A 9,668-nucleotide genomic window follows, 5' to 3' on the forward strand; every position below is an offset into this window, starting at 1 on the left:
TTGGGTCAGGGCTAATTCTATATTAGCTGTGAGAAAGCACTGTAGTAGCAAATACAACTGAGGATTTGAGAATCTACACACAATATGTTAATGGAGAATGTAATTTTAATTCTTAGGTAGAGCGAGTGGTTTTGGCATTACTGGATAGTGGATAGTTCTTTCAAATTGTCAGTCCCAGGGATGGCCAAATAACAAAGTTAGACATTATAATACAGAATAAACCAGAAACAATTATTCTGGTATTTTCATAACATGTATCTTCAGCTCTGTCTATAACTCAGAAAGGTTTGATAACCTGAGAATGATTCAGAGATATGCAGAAAAGCCGTGGGTATGGAAAGACATCCATGGGACCAGAGAGTAGACTAGAACTTATCACTTTGGAAAAAAAACCCTTTGTTGGAGGCTGAGGGTGTCATAAAACGAAAAATGATGGGGAGAAGGTAAACAAGGAACAATCAGACATAGCTTCATTTGAATAAAGGAAGAACTCAGTGAAAGTTAGACAACTAGCTTAAAATATTTTTTTTCTTTTTTTTCATAACAGGGTACGTGCAATTGATTGTGGAACTCACTGCAATAAAATGTCAAGAAGGCCGAACTGGGTTCAGAAAGAGGTTAAATTTATAGAGGTTAAACTCAGGGACTGTGAAACACAATGGTCTGACTTCTTAAGTCCATAAACTGCTGATTGCCAGAAGTCAGGAGGGTGTATTTGGGAAAGAATTGCTGAAAGCTTACTCTGGCTTTGTGTTCTTTCCCAAGGCAAGTGCTACTGATGGTCACTGGAGATAGGATATGCATAAGAATGAGACACTGAGGTGGTTTTGTGGCTAACTTTCCAACATCTCTAGCTGTCTGGCTTCATTTACAGCCATGATATTTTGGTCATGTTCCACTTAATCATCAAACTACATCCTACAATTTATTCTCTACTCTTCTTTTCATCCATAAAGACTCACAGTAGCCTTGTCTGCCAGGGCTTCATCCAGGAATTTCTCAGTTACCTATTCAGTGTGGCCCCATTGGTTTCATCAAAATGATTGCCTTGTGAGGTGCTGATCTCAGTTCTGGTTTGTCACTTTAGTAGCATCTCCACACTCCCTTCAGTTTCACTTGCTGTTGCTTTAATCATCTTGAAAGCCTTTTCCGCTTCTGTTTGTTGACGCTATTTACTGTCATTATCCAGGTAATTTAGCTGTTTCTGCCCCTAATGGGGACGGCATGCTTCTTTCCAACCCCTAACCTTTCTGATTGTCCACTTTGGGTTTTAAATATTGCAATAATGGTTGGGGGGAATTTCCTGCTTTTGTCACGGAAAGAATGGAAGTGTGGTGCCCTGGTTCGTGTTTGTGAATGTGAAGGAAGCAGTACTGTAAGCTGTTAGTTCTGTAAAGCTCCTTTGACAAGTGACAGACAATTGTATTTCACATGGGCAGAGTGCGTGTGAGATTTTGTCACTCTGGATTTTGCTTGTTTAATCCTGTAACTGCCACGAGTGAATTCCAGGTCAATGCCAGTGTCACATCAGTGGTGTGTGAGCCAGTGTAGTGAAGCTGCAGGGCTGTGCTGTTTCGTTGACCTCTTTAGTGCTGTGCTTAGAAAGTATGTGTTTTTTGCTGCTGTCCCAGGGACTGGGAGTGGGAACTTGGAAGTTTCCCACTGCAATCAATAGGAAACCAGCAAGTACTTAGGAATGAGAATTGCTTTGCTTTCTGGTGTCTGGCCCACTGCCTATTTTTGTGGTTTGTGTCATAGTCCAGCTTTCACACTCCTCTGGGGGTGAAGAGGTGGCTGCATTTGTCGCTGGCCACGCACACTGAAATACAGCTCATATACAGTGTAAACACACACAACTCTAAGAAATTAGTCGTCTTCAGGGAGAAGAGGAAACTTTAGTGCCTTCCTAAGAAGGCTGTCCTTAGGAAAAGTAAAGAACTGTGAACACAGGACTTTTCAACTAAGAAGGCTTTTCCTTCAAAAGGACTAGGTAAAGTTTGGGGATTTATACTCTATTTCTATTACTAGAAGTTCTCAGACTAACATTTTAGCTTTTGTAGTCCTGGAGAAACCTTGTTGAAAGAGTGCAGCAACTGCTGCAGCCACCTGAGTTGGCAGGCAGCCTGAAACAAGAAGCCTTGAGGTGCTGAATTCCTCTCATTCATTCAATGGATGGCTAATTCAAATGGCATGGACACAGCTCTAAAGGTGACCGGTAACTGTTCCATTGTGCATCACAGCAGCCAGAAAAATGCGCAGAGTATGTAATGAAGGTGAGTAGTGTCCTGTTGGGCACTTTTTAACAGCACAGAGCAAGCTAAACATCGGCTGCCGAGTGTCTGTGCAGCCTCAGTCTGCTCAATTAAACATTAACTAGAGATGAGCAGCAGCAAACAAGTGAAAGTATGAAGTGAGTAATAAGAAAAGGAAAAAGAGACCTTTGTAATAACATTTCAGCTGGACTTAGGCATGTATTTGCCTGCTGGCATTCTCCTGCTCGCCAAATTCTTTGACTCGCAAAAAGGTTTTCCTACTCGCTGGATCTGGGATTTTGACCTGTGTTCTGAAGGAGAAACCATTTCCTACCTGGTAAGAGAAGTTTATGAGATAGGGATGTGCATGCTGTATTTTGTTGCTGACAAAAGAATTATTTCTATTTTTCATTTAGCATAACATATTTCATTTAAGTGGGAGAACTGTTGCTGTGTTATCTGCCTTGAGAGGAATTGGCATTTCCATTAAAAATGGTTTTTTGCTCATCTGTGCTAGAAAACATGGAAGAAATTTACTGTATGAACTTTTATTTTAAGTTCATTAAAATAAACCATTAATAAAATTAATTAAATAATAAAATGAATGAAAACTTTATTAAAGTCAGTAAAATAAATGAAGTATATTAAAACCAACTGTTGTGAGAGGCTGAGATACATCTAAAAATCTCCTTTCTCTTTCTCCATATCAAAGATTACATAATTCCTCTAATTATGATTGTTACTGATATTTTTCAAATTGCTGTTACGTTAAAGGACTTCAGTGTCCTGTTTTGGGAAAGAAACTGCTAGCCTCAAAGTGCTTCAGTCTGGGATGAGGTCAAGGGCTATGAAAGTAGAAGAGGAAGGTAGTAAAGCTTTGCAAGACATTCACTGTAGATTATCAGTGAAGATTATCAGCATTATCAGTGAAGGAGAGCTCCTCTCACAGAAGTCAGTTGTGCAGAAACAAGGAGCAGACAGATGTTGGAAACTGTCAACAATAGGAGAATGTTAATTTGAATAAATCCTGCTGGGCTCTGTCCTCTCTCCCTTTACAGAGACTTATTAAAAGCAGATTCTCCTTGTCCAAATCTGTCTGGACATTAATGACATAGCAGATTTTTGCAAAAGACCCGAAAGGTCAAATAGCAGATCTAGTCCAGAATACATCTGCTGGACTATGTGATCATAATTCTAGTCTCTTGGGCCTTGAACACGCCTCCAGTTACCCCAGGAAGTTTGAATCTCTCCTGTGTTTGTTATCCTGGGTACCCATTGCCACGCACTGGTCTTCAGAAATTCTGCTGGAGGTTTTTCCATCCCAACTCAATGGCTCTACCTTTTATTTACAAACTCAAACCCTGTGAAACAGGCAGTGAAACTTTCTTGTGTATATGTAAAACTATGTCAAGGCCACTTTAAAATCTGCCTAGTTTCCACCCTGCCTTGAGTCATTCCTTTTCCCTGGTGTATCACATGTACTTTCCAAAGAAAGGGGCCAAATGCTGTGAAACTTGTTGGAAAGCTTTAAAATCTTTGACCTGTTCTATGTTCCACTTGTTCCTGTTTTTCTTAGACTTTCTACAATTGATAATTCCATTCAGTCTGTCCCACGCTCTTATAATCAATTCCCGCCTAGATCTTTTTCCATTTGGCTGTTCTTGCAGACTTCTGATCTTGTTGCCACATTTTCATGACTTTCGTGTGTGTTATAAATTTTTTAAAGGGTGGCGAGTATTTCCCGAACTTTCCATTTTCCAATGTCTGAATCTGAGAGCTGCCCAGCTCCTTAAGCTGATAAAGTGTCTACTACTGCCCTAATTGATCCTGCTGATCTTGCACAGCTAAATCTGTGCATCCCACTTTAGAGATGGCTGCACTCCAGGACCTGTGTGTAACAAGCCACATATAAAACTACAATACCTGGAAAGCAGTTTGGGACAAAAAGGGCACATGGATGTGTCAGATATTAATGTCAGTGTTCCTGAAGGCCTCACTGTCCCCCAGTAAAACAGGTCCAGATATTGGCTTGGTTTCCTTGTGTCTGAATTCAGCCAAGATCATTCCTATCCAACTTCTTAAGTGGCTTGAAAAACACTGAAATGAATTGCTTTAAACACTAATAAGTAATTTTGATTACTGAGAAGGGTGTATTCACTTGCCAGCGTGGTACTGGTGCTGAAAGTGGATTACATTAGCCTTTTGTTTGAAATCAATTGAGTTTACAACTCCACTTCAAAGCCTTTGGAGCTTTAAAATAGAGCCAGCAGAAACTGTTTAACAAGTCAATGCTGCCCTGTGATTTGCATTGTTGTAGCTTTAGTTGTGAGAGGGAAAGACTTCATTTTCCTGTACTTTCACTTCTCTCAGGGAGTGTGGTGCAGAACAAAAAGCAGCCCATTGAGTTTTGCCTCACCACTGGTTTGCTGAGCTTCACCTCGGCCCAGCTGCCTCCCTACGCACTGGATGGCAATTCCTCTTGCACAGTTTCAGCGAGCTGTCACTTTAAAGCTTGATTTATTGTTAGGCTACACTGTACTTTTGGATTGTTTCACTTTTCAAAACTTTAGTTATGACAAAGAATCCCTTCATGATGAAGAGTTTATGGAAGAGTGGAGTTTTTTAGACTTCACATATTAACTACTTATTCCTTTTGTATGAAGGGCAGCACATTCCTTCAGTGACCCAGGGAAAACAAGCACAGTGGCTTAAAACAAGGATGATAGCCTAACACTTAAAATCCATAGGTTTTTGTTTTTTTTTCAGTCAGTGTTTTTGTGAAACTAACAAAGCAGGAGTCTTTAGTTTAAACATCAACTGCTTCTTCTGAGGTGAGGGAAGCATTTTCCATAAAATAAATGTTTCTCTTTTCTCATTGTGTCCCTCACACAATGAAGAGGCTTCTGTCAATACAAATAAACAGAAGAGGAAGCAGAGAGGGAGATGGTGAATACCATTGCCTCAGCAAAAGTTTGTCTTTGCTTTTTGATTTGTGACTTAAGCAGTGAGGAAGCTGAAGCAAGTAACAAGGTGCTTTTTGCCCCAGTGAAAGGCTACATCAGTCTTGGCCCACTTTTCTAACCTTCCTTGGCCTGTACTGCTCCAACTCAGGAGTAAAACTTCCATATTTTTTAACGGTCACTGACTTGGAAGAAGATTAATAGAAATATCAACTCCATGGAAATAAGAATTACAGCTGTTTCCTTTTTAGGACTGAGGTAGTATCATTGTAGTTTGAGGAGAAAATGTAGGGGCTGAGCTACTCAGAGTCTGTCAAAAATGTGACAAATGAAGAGCAACACACTCTCAAACTGACTCTGACTCCTGGTATACTGAGCATCAAGATTTTTCTGTGGCTCTGCCACAGAAGGAACCCCAGACAGTTCTGGATTTCTCTTTTTTCTTGGGACAGGGGAAAGAGGAGAGACAGATTCATCGTGCTCTTACTACTAAAAGATCTTTTAAATGCATTGAGACAGTTCTTATGCATTAAGTCATAGCTGGCTTATGTATGATTCAGGCAGACTTTGAAACAGTCTTCCACAGTCTTGAAAATCTGTGGACTCCTGGATTCTGATTCCTTGGGGAATAAGTTAAGGCCGAGTTTGCACCTTTTTCCTTTGATTAGAAATTACCTGCTTCACAACAGCCCGAGTGAAACACTTCAGCTGTAACAAAGGTATTGTTTCCTAAAATTGCTTTGCCAAAAAAGTTGTCATTCACTCTACCCCATTAACATCCTGTCTTCTTTAGAGGATGATGAGACCTTGGCTGTCCTGCTCTCACCTGTGTTTGCTCTGACACCCAACACAGTTGGGTGTCAAGCTCTGCCTTGCTACACAAACAGAAGCAAAGCTGAGCAGTCTGGCAGCACAGAACGCTGGAGTTCTGGACAGCCCGTGGCAGTCACTGCTCAGGGCTTTCTTCTTCATGTAACAAATACATAAAGTACCAGTGACAGAACCAAACAGATCTCCACGTGAGTGGAAGTGATAGCTCATGGATAATGCAGCGTGTCTCCCTCCATAACTGTTTTCCTTTGAAGCTTGCACACAGGTTTGTTTCATCAAAGTTTCATGGTACCAGCAAAGACAAGGAGGTTTAAATATCAAGTGAGCAAAGCTGAAATTGGATTTTATACTCTGTTCTAGAGTGCAGGGAACTGATGATAAGACTGAAGGTTGTGAGCAAAGGATACTTACTTTTGCTTTTTCCCAAAGACTTGTGCAAGGGAACAGGTCAGGGGGAGAGATGTAATAAACCCAGGCCTTGTGCTTAGACCTTGAAAAAACATGCTAATATCACAAAATGGCTTTGAATGAACAATAACTTATTACAAACAGTTTCTTCTGTTGGAGCACAATTTGCATCCTAACACAAGCTCTTCATTATAATCACTGTTTCCCTGTGCTGGTACAGAAGACACATCAGTGCCTCATGCTGCCAAGCACTGTGGTTTTTCAGAAGGAAGAAAAAGGCTTAATGCTATTTGTTCAACCCAGCCAGGGATCTACTGTTTATAATCTGAGATATCATAAAAATGTGTTTTCAATTACCTTGTGCATATTTTTAAAGAATTAAATTTCCATCAAAGGATTTTGTGAGCTGTTTGATCTCACTGTGTCTAAAGAGCCCAATCTGACTGGAGATAGTTTTGTCTGAACACAGTACAGCCCAATTGTAGCAAATGTGCCCTTTGAGTGTATGTGACTTTAAAAGAAATCAGTTTATTAGTGAGAGAAGAGGATGGTGGGGGGCTAATTTCCAGTGTTAGCTGTGACATGAGGAGCTAAAGACTGGATGTGCAAAGGGACTATGGTTCTTTGTGCTATATGAGTGACTTAAGCTTTTGTTTTCTTCTGTGTTGCTCTGGATATAGTATTCCATTTCCCCCAACATCTCCATGTGTGAGACAGAGCCCTACCCTACTGTGAGAACCTGGAAACAAAAAAAAAAAAGTAGTATTTTTGTTTCACTGAAAAAAGACTGCTTGTGATGCCACTGTGCTCGGCTCTGTACAAGACACAGATGCTTTGCACTGAATAAACTACAGATAAAAAGAAGGAAAAGTGAAAAATTAAATAGTTTTATACAGAAATAGTGTCAGCTATTCCATTTCCTGCTAGATGACTGTTCTGCCTGCTGTATCACCTGGTCTTTTCAGTGTAATTTTTAAGCAGTGTAATGACAGAATTCAGATTTCTCCTTCTCTTGGATGGAAACTGCATCTCCTAAACTAGAAAAGCAAGGCAAAATATTGAGAGTCCACCTTTTTGTTCTCTGTGCTGCTACATCTTATGCAAAGAAATACCTGGAAAAAGTAGCTGAGGTCTCAAGAGCGATAATTAGTCCAGTGGATTAGCATGCTCATGTTGCTATTTTAGCTTTGGACTGTCCTGGATGTGTTGTAGAATACTGTACTGCCCTGATTAGGCTTATGTGAGATGTAAGAACACCTTTCCTGCTCTGTTAAAGAAGCTGTTACGTCCTTTTATGAGTGCAGCTCTTTGGAAATAGTTCACCAGCTTCAGTCAAACATGTATCATAGCTGTTGATGTCTTTTTTCATTGTCCTTTTTTTCTGGGGAATCCTGGCATGAAGCAGAGGTTTTCTCATACATCACCTCAAATCACCGTCTCATTTTGGGTCAGCTGGGTAGCTGTTGATACTGCTCGTCCTATGCACTAACTTGCAGTCCTCTTTTAGAAAGCTGTATCTGTCTGCACTTAACTAATTAATGAAAATACCAAAAACTTGGTTTAAGTACACCAAGTTAAACTGAAATTGGGAACAATTCAGTCCATATGTTTGCGTGGTGGTGGCATTTTACCCGTCTATTGCTGCAATTGTTACTGTTACTCTGGAAGTGCCTAAGATATCACAAATAGATGTCAGGTAGGAAATAAACAGTAGTAGGTGAAGCTTTAAAAAGACAAAGAGCCTTTGTATGCAGGTGTCATCCAAACTAAGGAGGAGGAAAGAGAAAGCCAGACCCACTGTACAGCAACAGCACGTTTGTATCTAAACAGAAAGGGGCCTGTTTTTCCAAAGTTTCCAGCTAGTGATAGTAGAGGCAGTAATGAGATACAGGACTACTTTCCATCTTACTCTGCCAATTCTGCTCCAACAGAGATGCCATTTATGAGTTTTTCAGTAGAAAACAGACTTAGCGAAATCCCTGCTCTTTTTGCCCTGCTGAAATTATCTCTGCCACTTTGTGGTATTTGCTACCTGTCTGACTGTCAGTAGCATGAAGCAATGGAAGATTTGTATCAGTGATATGCATGGAAAATCCCTAAACTGTTCACTAGTTGTTTCTTAGTATTTCTAGAGGGGAAAGTAGTGACATCTCCAGGGATGGTTTTTCTATCAACTGGGCCTTCGCTAATGGGATTAGCAGGCTAAATGCTCCAAGTAAATCCATTCCTGGCATCAGTGCATCAGAGGTGAATTTTGTCCTTCTATTAATAAACCAGTAAAAGCCCAGTATTTGTTTCCAAGATTGACTGGAAATGTATCAAATTCAATACTTTGTATCCACACTGTGTTTCAAATTAATGTTTCTATACAACAAGTACAAAACTGTTATTGTCTCCTGACCTTTGCTTCTGCTGAAATCCGATGGGAATTTCCCTCATATCAGGAACACCCTGACTGCAGTGTACACCACGTTCTGATTCTAGGTGAGTGGATAATTCCCAGGACATACTGACTGCATACCAGCCTCACTGGGACAGAGATTTATTTGTTTGTTTGTTTGTTTGTTCTTTTTTGTTTGGTTTCATGTTTGTTTTTTAACTAATAATGTAAGGAGCACTTTTGTGCTCCTCTGGATCTTATTGTGAGGCAGACTCACGTTTGGTAACAGTCACCTCTTAGATCGTGCATATGAGAGCAGAATGTGGATGACATAAAATGGGATATTACATCTGAGAACAGCTTTGGAAATGTTCTGAGGCTACTACTGGATAAACAAGGAAATATGGACTGTTCTTGTGATGCTGTAGGCAGGAGATCTGATATAGCTCTTATTGAACACTTAGAGAAGGGAAAGGAAAGTCAGGGAGGAGGGAGGTGGGGATGTTACTTTTTTTGTAAAACACTGCAGGGACAATGATTCACTTACACTTGGTGTATCCAATTCTGGTAGCCACAATTTACAAAGAAGGCTAAGATTCAGGAAAAAGATTGGGAAAGATTCAGGAAAAAGATAAAAGAATGATGCACTGTCTGGAAAAATGCCTTGAAGCCACAGACTAAAGAAGCTCAGTCCACTTAATGTTTCAAAAGGATAAAAACATGACTCATAATTGTACCTACCTGGGCAGGTGGTTACTGATGGTAGAATTGGACCCAGATGTTGGAATCTGAAGGAGAGTTTTTCACTAGAACTGAGATAACCAAATCTTAAAAATT

The 9,668-nt window shown here is 40.2% G+C and overlaps 1 protein-coding gene across 4 annotated transcripts in view; it reads left to right on the forward strand.

Annotated features, from left to right (window-relative positions):
- The window catches only part of MYLK (myosin light chain kinase), a 202,467-nt gene that overhangs the window by 23,525 nt on the left and 169,274 nt on the right, over positions 1-9,668 (forward strand). The window lies entirely within an intron of this gene.

The sequence above is a fragment of the Empidonax traillii genome, unplaced genomic scaffold (assembly GCF_003031625.1).
Source record: "Empidonax traillii isolate 1590-97213 ecotype Southwest subspecies unplaced genomic scaffold, ASM303162v1 scaffold161:size1573837, whole genome shotgun sequence".
NCBI classification, from domain to species: Eukaryota; Metazoa; Chordata; class Aves; order Passeriformes; family Tyrannidae; genus Empidonax; species Empidonax traillii.